The sequence below is a fragment of the Scyliorhinus canicula genome, chromosome 30 (genome assembly GCF_902713615.1).
Source record: "Scyliorhinus canicula chromosome 30, sScyCan1.1, whole genome shotgun sequence".
Taxonomy (NCBI): Eukaryota; Metazoa; Chordata; class Chondrichthyes; order Carcharhiniformes; family Scyliorhinidae; genus Scyliorhinus; species Scyliorhinus canicula.
In genome coordinates, this window is record NC_052175.1 from 14,532,749 (window position 1) to 14,541,717 (window position 8,969).

An 8,969-nucleotide genomic window follows, 5' to 3' on the forward strand; every position below is an offset into this window, starting at 1 on the left:
CTCATCAGGTGCATCCCTAATTGCAAACAGTACGAATGGAATTCCTTTATCCCAATCTTCTGGATAATCTTGACAACAGATGTCTTTAACATCTGATTGCGATTCTGGCTGGTACGCAGTTGATTTAAATTGTTTTACTCCAAAGCTTTTTTTTTTTAATGTTTTAGATTACCCAATTATTTTTTCCAATTAAGGGGCAATTTAGTGTCGCCAATCCACCTACTCGTCACACTTTTTGGGATTGTGGGGGCGAAACCCATGCAGACACTGGGAGAATGTGCAAACTCCACACGGACAGTGACCCAGAGCCGGGATCGAACCTTGGGAGTTCAGCGCCGTGAGGCACCGTGCTGCCCTATTTTACTCCAAAGCTATCCATAACCTTGAATAACCTAGAGGTAAAATTTGATCCTTGATCTGATTGTATTTCATGGGTAGTCCATATTTAGTAAAAAGGTTAAGTAACTCCACAATCGTTTTAGCTGCTATATTACGTACTGGAATGGCCTCTGGAAACCTAGTAGACACATCCATTATAGTCCAAAGATAGTGATTCCCACATTTTGTTTTAGGAAGCGGTCCTACGCAATCAATTAAGACCCTTGTAAACGGTTCCTCAAATGCTGGAATGGGTATTAAGGGCGCTGGTTTATCACTGCTTGAGGTTTCCCTATCACTGGACATGTGTGACATGATCAACAAAATTTAACTACATCTTTATGTAGTCCAGGCCAATAAAAATGTTTTTGGATTTTAGCTTGAGTTTTCCTTATTCCCAAATGACCTCCCACTGGTACCTTGTGCAACTCGCAACACCCCCTTTCTATACCCTACCGGCAATACTACTTGATGAACTTCTGCCCACTTTCCATCCGCCTGCATATGTAAAGGTCTCCATTTTCTCATTTAGACATTTTTACGGTAACAACACTCCAATATACACTCAGATTCCTCTTCAGTGTATGCTTTCTGATGCATCCGTTTTTTAAATATCTGTTGTAACTCCACCAATTTTCCTGAACTAAAAATACCTGCCTCATCCTCCATCTTTTCTTGTTCTTTTCCAACCATCTGATCAAAAATCGTTTCTGAAAATTCAACTTCATCTTTATCTTCGCTCTTTGATTTCTCCTCTTGTCTTAACCTGTGACTTTACGACCTTGTTACTACATAATCAGGAAAAATCCCAGCATATTCGTCCTTCAACAGTTTATTTTCCACGGCTTGTCAGCCACAGTAGGCATCAGTCCCACCTGCTATCCAACTATATCATTACCCAAAATAAACTGTACTCCTGGACAGAGTTTCTCTATTACTCCTACTACCACTTCACCACTCTTCACTGGACTTTCCAACCTCACCTTATATAATGGAACACTACTCTTCTCACCCTGAATTCCACATATCTCTTTTTCTGGCAATATTCCTCCCAAACTACATAACTCCTCATCTCTTGCCATCAAAGATTGACTAGCTCCCGTATCTCTTAAAATTCTGACTTCTTTACCTACTCCTCCTGGTAAATTTACCCACACAAGTAAATTCTTTAAAAACATCTGGCACCTTCTTATCAATCACCTCTTGATCAGGCTGTACAATCTTTTGCGCTTCCTTAATGAATCCCCCTTAACTGTTCCAATTCCATAACAAGATCCAAATAAAAAACAGATACCCCTTTTCAAAGGCGTGGTCCAGCACACGGCGCTCTCACTGGTATTAGACTTGTTACTGATATTCTGTTCCCCTTTTCAAACAACAGATTTGAATTCCTCCCAGAAAACAATTATTTATTTTAAGTTATCAAGTAGTCTGGAAGCAGCTTTGAAACTGAAGATAGAGAGACATTTCTTTCAACCTGCGCAATCCAAAACCAGGTCAAACTCAAAGCGAAAGTAAAACCCAGAGCCACAGCCCAGCTCCACCCACGCAGACATCACTGAAGCCATGTGACAAGACAAGGAGATATCTTGAAGGGACACTCACATGGCACATTCTACCAAGAACTATTCTCCTGCAACTCCCCCAAGTAATTAAATACCTAGAACGGTGCTGGGAGATTTTATATTTATTTTGTCACCCAGAATTTGCACGAGTGTTAGTCCCTTTGTGGTTTCATCGCTATTCTCTGGTGTCCCAACATCTGTCTATACTCGAGCTGTGGGCCCCACTGGCAAAGCCAGCATCCCTTGTCCTCGTGCGAGATGCTCCTCCAGCACAGTGGTTAGCACTGCTGCTTCACAGCGCCAGGGTTCCAGGTTGGATTCCCGTCTTGGGTCACTGTCTGTGCGGAGTCCGTACGTTCTCCCTGTGTCTGCGTGGGTTTCCTCCGGGTGCTCCGCTTCCTCCCACAAGTCCTGAAAGACGTGCTGTTGGGTGAATTGGGCATTCTGAATTCTCCCTCTGTGTACCCGAACAGGTGCTGGAGCGTGGCGACTCGGGGATTTTCACGGTAAGATTATGCACCCATGGTGGGAGATCTGAGGGGTGGCACAGGTCTGTTTTCTTCCTTCCACTATTGGTGGCCCTGACTGGGCCCCGAGGTCCTGGAACTTTCTCTCTCTCTCTCTCTCTCTCTCCTCCCCCCCCCCCCCCCCCCCCCCCGCCAAGAGTCTCTTCAAACCTACCTCTTTGCCCTAGTTACAGCCGTTCATCCTTTTTTTAACTTTTTCCAATGAAGGGGCAATTTAGCGTGGCCAATCCACCTACCCTGCACATAGAACATAGAACAGTACAGGCCCTTCAGCCCACGAGATTGTGCCGACCATTGAAGGTGAACCTGATCTACACCCCTTCAATTTACTGCTGTCCATGTGCCTGTCTGAGAGTCACTTAAATGTCCCTAATGACTCTGACTCCATCACCTCTGCTGGCAGTGAATTCCCCACACCCACCACTCTCTGTGTAAAGAACCGACCTCTGACAACATGGGGCTGGTTTAGCTCAGTGGGCTAGACAGATGGTTTGTGATGCAGGACAAGGCCATCAGCACGGGTTCAATTCCCGTACCAGCCTCCCCGAACAAGCGCTGGAATGTGCCAACTTGGGGTTCTCACATTAACTCCATACTTGTGACAATAAAATTTAATTGTATTATTATTAACTCCCCTTTACCCTCCTCCAATCACCTTAAAACGATGTCCCCTCGTGACAGCCATTTCTTTGGATTGGGGGGGGTGAGACCCACTCAGGCATGGGGAGGATGTGCAAACTCCGCATGGACAGTAACCCAGAGCCGGGATCCAACCCGGGTCCTCAGCGGCGTGAGGCAGCCGGGCGAACCCACCGTGCTGCCCTCCTTGGCATCGTGAGGCAGCAGTGCTAACCATTGCGCCACCCGCGATCACTCATGTTAATGCATCTTTGTGTGACTTAAGTCGCAATTCAGATCCATCAGCCGCTGAAGTTTTCACCCAGAGGGGAGGGAGAGAACACATTGGGAGCTTTGAAGTCGACATGAGTGGGAAGTCTGATGAAAGAGTTAATGAAGGGAATGTGTGAACGGAGTGATTAATTAGCCTGCTGACAGTACGGGCCAACTCTGCTGTCTGCGTTATGTCAAATCTCACATCAGGCAAGAATCCTTTTCAATTTCCTCCCCTGTGACTTTGGCAAGGGAAGGATAAAAACTTTCCCTGTTCAATGCTTCACTTCGGAATCAAAGTCAAGGTTTTTTTTTTGAGCAATCTCCACCGTGAGGTATAAATTGAGCTGTGCAGCCTCTCTGGTCGCAATCACTTCACAGGGGACTGAACGCAAACTGTTTTTGATTCACTCGAACATGCCAGAAGTCCAAAAGGCTGCTGTACAGTCCCATTCTTAGGAGCTTCCAAATCTAAAGATATAGTTCTGACCCCTACCTCGGAGTGAGCAAAGGTCCCAGTTCTAACCGCCACACTGTCAGACAGTCAGTACTGAGGGAGCTCCGCACTGTCAGAGGGTCAGTACTGAGGGAATGCCGCACTGTGGGAGGGTCAGTACTGAGGGAGTGCCGCACTGTCAGAGGGTCAGTACTGAGGGAGTGCTGCACTGTCAGAGGGTCAGTACTGAGGGAGTGCTGCACTGTCAGAGGGTCAGTACTGAGGGAGTGCCGCACTGTCAGAGGGTCAGTACTGAGGGAGTGCCGCACTGTCAGAGGGTCAATACTGAGGGAGCGCCGCACTGTCAGAGGGTCAGTACTGAGGGAGCGCCACACTGTCAGACAGTCAGTACTGAGGGAGCGCCGCACTGTCAGAGGGTCAGTACTGAGGGAGCGCTGCACTGTCAGAGGGTCAGTACTGAGGGAGCGCCACACTGTGGGACGGTCAGTACTGAGGGAGTGCCGCACTGTCAGAGGGTCAGTACTGAGGGAGTGCCGCACTGTCAGAGGGTCAGTACTGAGGGAGCGCCGCACTGTCAGAGGGTCAGTACTGAGGGAGCGCCGCACTGTCAGAGGGTCAGTACTGAGGGAGTGCCGCACTGTCAGAGGGTCAGTACTGAGGGAGTGCCGCACTGTCAGAGGGTCAGTACTGAGGGAGTGCCGCACTGTGGGAGGGTCAGTACTGAGGGAGTGCCGCACTGTCAGAGGGTCAGTACTGAGGGAGTGCCGCACTGTCAGAGGGTCAGTACTGAGTGAGTGCTGCACTGTCAGAGGGTCAGTACTGAGGGAGTGCCGCACTGTCGGAGGGTCAGTACTGAGGGAGTGCTGCACTGTCAGAGGGTCAGTACTGAGGGAGTGCTGCACTGTCAGAGGGTCAGTACTGAGGGAGTGCCGCACTGTGGGAGGGTCAGTACTGAGGGAGTGCCGCACTGTCAGAGGGTCAATACTGAGGGAGCGCCGCACTGTCAGAGGGTCAGTACTGAGGGAGTGCTGCACTGTGGGAGGGTCAGTACTGAGGGAGGGCCGCACTGTCAGAGGGTCAGTACTGAGGGAGTGCCGCACTGTCAGAGGGTCAGTACTGAGGGAGCGCCGCACTGTCAGAGGGTCAGTACTGAGGGAGTGCCGCACTGTCAGAGGGTCAGTACTGAGGGAGCGCCGCACTGCCAGAGGGTCAGTACTGAGGGAGCGCCGCACTGTCAGAGAGTCAGTACTGAGGGAGCGCCGCACTGTCAGAGGGTCAGTACTGAGGGAGCGCCACACTGTGGGAGGGTCAGTACTGAGGGAGCGCTGCACTGTCAGAGGGTCAGTACTGAGGGAGTGCTGCACTGTCAGAGGGTCAGTACTGAGGGAGTGCTGCACTGTGGGAGGGTCAGTACTGAGGGAGCGCCGCACTGTCAGAGGGTCAGTACTGAGGGAGTGCCGCACTGTGGTAGGGTCAGTACTGAGGGAGCGCCGCACTGTGGGAGGGTCAGTACTGAGGGAGTGCCGCACTGTCAGAGTGTCAGTACTGAGGGAGCGCCGCACTGTGGGAGGGTCAGTACTGAGGGAGCGCTGCACTGTCAGAGGGTCAGCACTGAGGGAGTGCCGCACTGTCAGAGGGTCAGTACTGAGGGAGTGCCGCACTGTCAGAGGGTCAGTACTGAGGGAGTGCCGCACTGTCAGAGGGTCAGTACTGAGGGAGTGCCGCACTGTCAGAGGGTCAGTACTGAGGGAGTGCCGCACTGTGGGAGGGTCAGTACTGAGGGAGCGCCGCACTGTCAGAGGGTCAGTACTGAGGGAGTGCCGCACTGTCCGTGGCCCTGATGTCAATGTGAATCTACGTTTACCCTCTTATATGGTTTCACGTCCATTCTTGGCAGAAGAGCGAGGGCTGACGTTCTGCTGTGTCCTGAAATCAATATTTCTCCCTGACCCTGCTTCACTGCAGAGCAGATTGATCACTAGTCATTGTTTCAGTGGTTTGAGGTACAATCTTGCTCCGCTTAAATGGACTGAAACCTTTTCTCCATCGGCACTTACCGAATTTCGAAAAGTATCCCATGGTCCTTGAGTGTGGTTGTGACATTCTGAATTCTCCCTCTGTGTACCCGAACAGGCGCCGGAATGTGGCGACTAGGGGATTTTCATAGTAACTTCATTGAAGCCTACTCGTGACAATAAGCTATTATTATGATATTAATAAAGATGATTATAAAATACACTTGTCTCTTTTGCAGGCACCCTCGGTGTGAATATAGAGGCCTTTGGGGTGTGGGTGGGGATCATGCCTGTCCCTGGATGAGGAGAGCCTTCAGCACCCACTGATGTGCTGACACAGCTGGTGTATGAAGTAGTCTGTGTGTGGAGTGGGCGAGTCAGCCGGCAGTGGCACTGATGGGGAACTCAGCTGATCAGCAGCACAGCACCCACCGCCGCTCTCTCCCGCCACCTGGTGGGCAGCCGTGGATCTGCTGGGGAGTGGAGTTGGGCCTCCCCTTCACAAAGCCGTGCTGCCTCTCGCTAATGCAACGATGATTCCAATGAGCTATTATGAACAATCCGCCCACTGGTCAGGGACTGGGCTGAATGGGGGCCTGACTGCCTCCAGGAGATATAAGAACATACAGTGCTTATATGGAGGCCATTTGGCCCATCAAGTCCGCACCGACCCACTTAAGCCCTCACTTCCACCCTATCTCCGTAACCCAATAACCTCTCCTCACCTTTTTGGTCACTCAGGGCAATTTATCATGGCCAATCCACCTAACCTGCACGTCTTTGGACTGTGGGAGGAAACCCACGCAGACACGGGGAGAACGTGCAGACTCCGCACAGACAGTGACCGAGCGGGGAATCGAACCTGGGACCCTGGTGCTGTGAAGCTGCAGTGCAGAGGGGAGGAAAGAGGAGGGAACATAAACTGGAGGGAGAGCACAAGAAGCGATGACAACAAGCACAGCAGGATGAAAGGGAGTAAGAAAGTGGCGGGGCGGGCAGCACGGAGGCGCAGTGGGTTAGCACTGCTGCCTCACGGCGCCGAGGTCCCAGGTTCGATCCCGGCTCTGGGTCACTGTCCGTGTGGAGTTTGCACATTCTCCCCGTGTCTGCGTGGGTCTCGCCCCCCACAACCCAAAGATGTGCGGGGTAGGTGGATTGGCCACGCTAAATTGCCCCTTCGTCGGAAAAAATGAATTGGGTACTCTAAATTTATTTTTAAAAATTAAGACGAAGGTACCAAAGCAGGGACAAATGCACAAAAACAAAAAAGAAAACCGACTAAAAGATGCAAGTGACATCAGGGGTGCCAGTCAAGTGCCCCTCCCACCCGGTTTTGTTTGGCTTGTTTTGTATTTAATAAAGAAAACAATGGCATGTGTAATGAAACTTTCTCTTCTTTGCTTCTCTGTATACATACTTCCCCTGTTTTTATTTTCCCTTGTTTTTGACATTTCTTTTTTTTTTGTCTGTGTACACATCTGTAAATACACTGTGTAATAGAACCCAATAAAAACATTCTTAACAAAACAAACGGTGAGCGTTTGACCTCAAGCCAGTTGTGCATTTAAATCTTTGATTTGGGGTGTGGGGGATACTTGTCTAGCTTTGTGGCCTGGTTCACTTTCAGCTTGTCATCCTCGCAGGTTTTAGCGGGTTTCACGACAGGCGCAATGGGTGCTGCCCATTCTGAACATCGCACTATTTGAATGACGCCTAGGTCTTCCAGCCTTTTCAACTCCTTTCACACTAACACAGGGCACACGTCCAGCCCTGATAAACCTTGGGGTGGCTTCTGGGTCCACATGACTTCATGATTCCTTTTATTTTTTCCAGTGCTTCCTGGAAAAGCACCCTGGTACTTGCTGATGTCCTTGAGTGGGCCCCCTTCTCGCCAATTTAATTTGATCTCCTGAGGCCAGTCACGGCCCCATTCAGCCCAGTCCCTGGCCAGTCTCAATAGTTACTCTCGATATTCTCTCAATAGTTCACTGAGAAATGGGCCAGGGTTTAGGGAACCCCAAAGTGTATCATGGAGATCACCTGCCCCACAACTTTGAATAGATTGTGGTATGGGGAGCACACGGCCCACTCTACAGGTGTGGTACAGCAGAAATGGAAAAGTATTTTTTAAAACAAAACAACGTTTATTCTATGAACTCAAGTTAACCTTTTTAAAGCATACAGTGAACATCTTAGCAACCATCAATTCAAATACACCCCCCCCCCAAAGAATACAACGCGCAAAGTAATCCTTAAACTTTCTTTTTAACATCCATAAGACACAAACCCTTTTAACAGAAGCACATCAGGTTTAAATTCTCTATTGAGAGCAGTTATCACTCTGAATTCACCAAATGATCTAGAGATAGTCTTTAGATGGCAGAGAGATCAACATTACACCTTCTGTGGCTGGCTGCAGCTCCAACACTAAAACAAAACCAAAAAAAAACACAGACACAGCCAAGCTTTTCCTCAAAGCGAAACTAAAAAGCAGAGCCAGAGCTCCGCTCCACCCACACTCTGACATCACTGCCGCCACTTGAGCAGACAAACATTTCTTAAAGTGACATTCCCGTGACAACTGGGATCATCATTGTGCCTATTATCTTTATTGCCTCCTCTGTACATGTCAGCTTGGTCCTGGTGTCCTTCAGCCTCAAGGGGGGGGGGACCCTGGTAGTTCTGCTCCCCCATCATGGTGACTGAGGACCCAGTATTCTCTTAATGCCCTTCCAGCAGGCTGACATTAACACTGCAATGATTTAACTGTGAAAAGCCCCTAGTCGCCACATTCCCGGCGCCTGTTCGGGTACACAAAGGGAGAATTCAGAATGTCCAATTCACCTAACAGCAAGTCTTTCGGGATTCGTGGGAGGAAACCAGAGCACCCGGAGGAAACCCACGCAGACACGGGGGAGAACGTGCAGACTCTGCACAGACAGTGACCCAAGCCGGGAATCGAACCCGGGACCCTGGAGCTGTGAAGCAACTGTGCTAACCACTGAGATATAACCACTGAGGGAGATATCTTTCCACTGACTGGTGTCTCTCATTCCCCTCTCTCTCAGAGAGATATCTGTACACTGACTGGTGTCTCTCAGTCCTCTCTCTCTCTCAGGAGGATATCTGTACACTG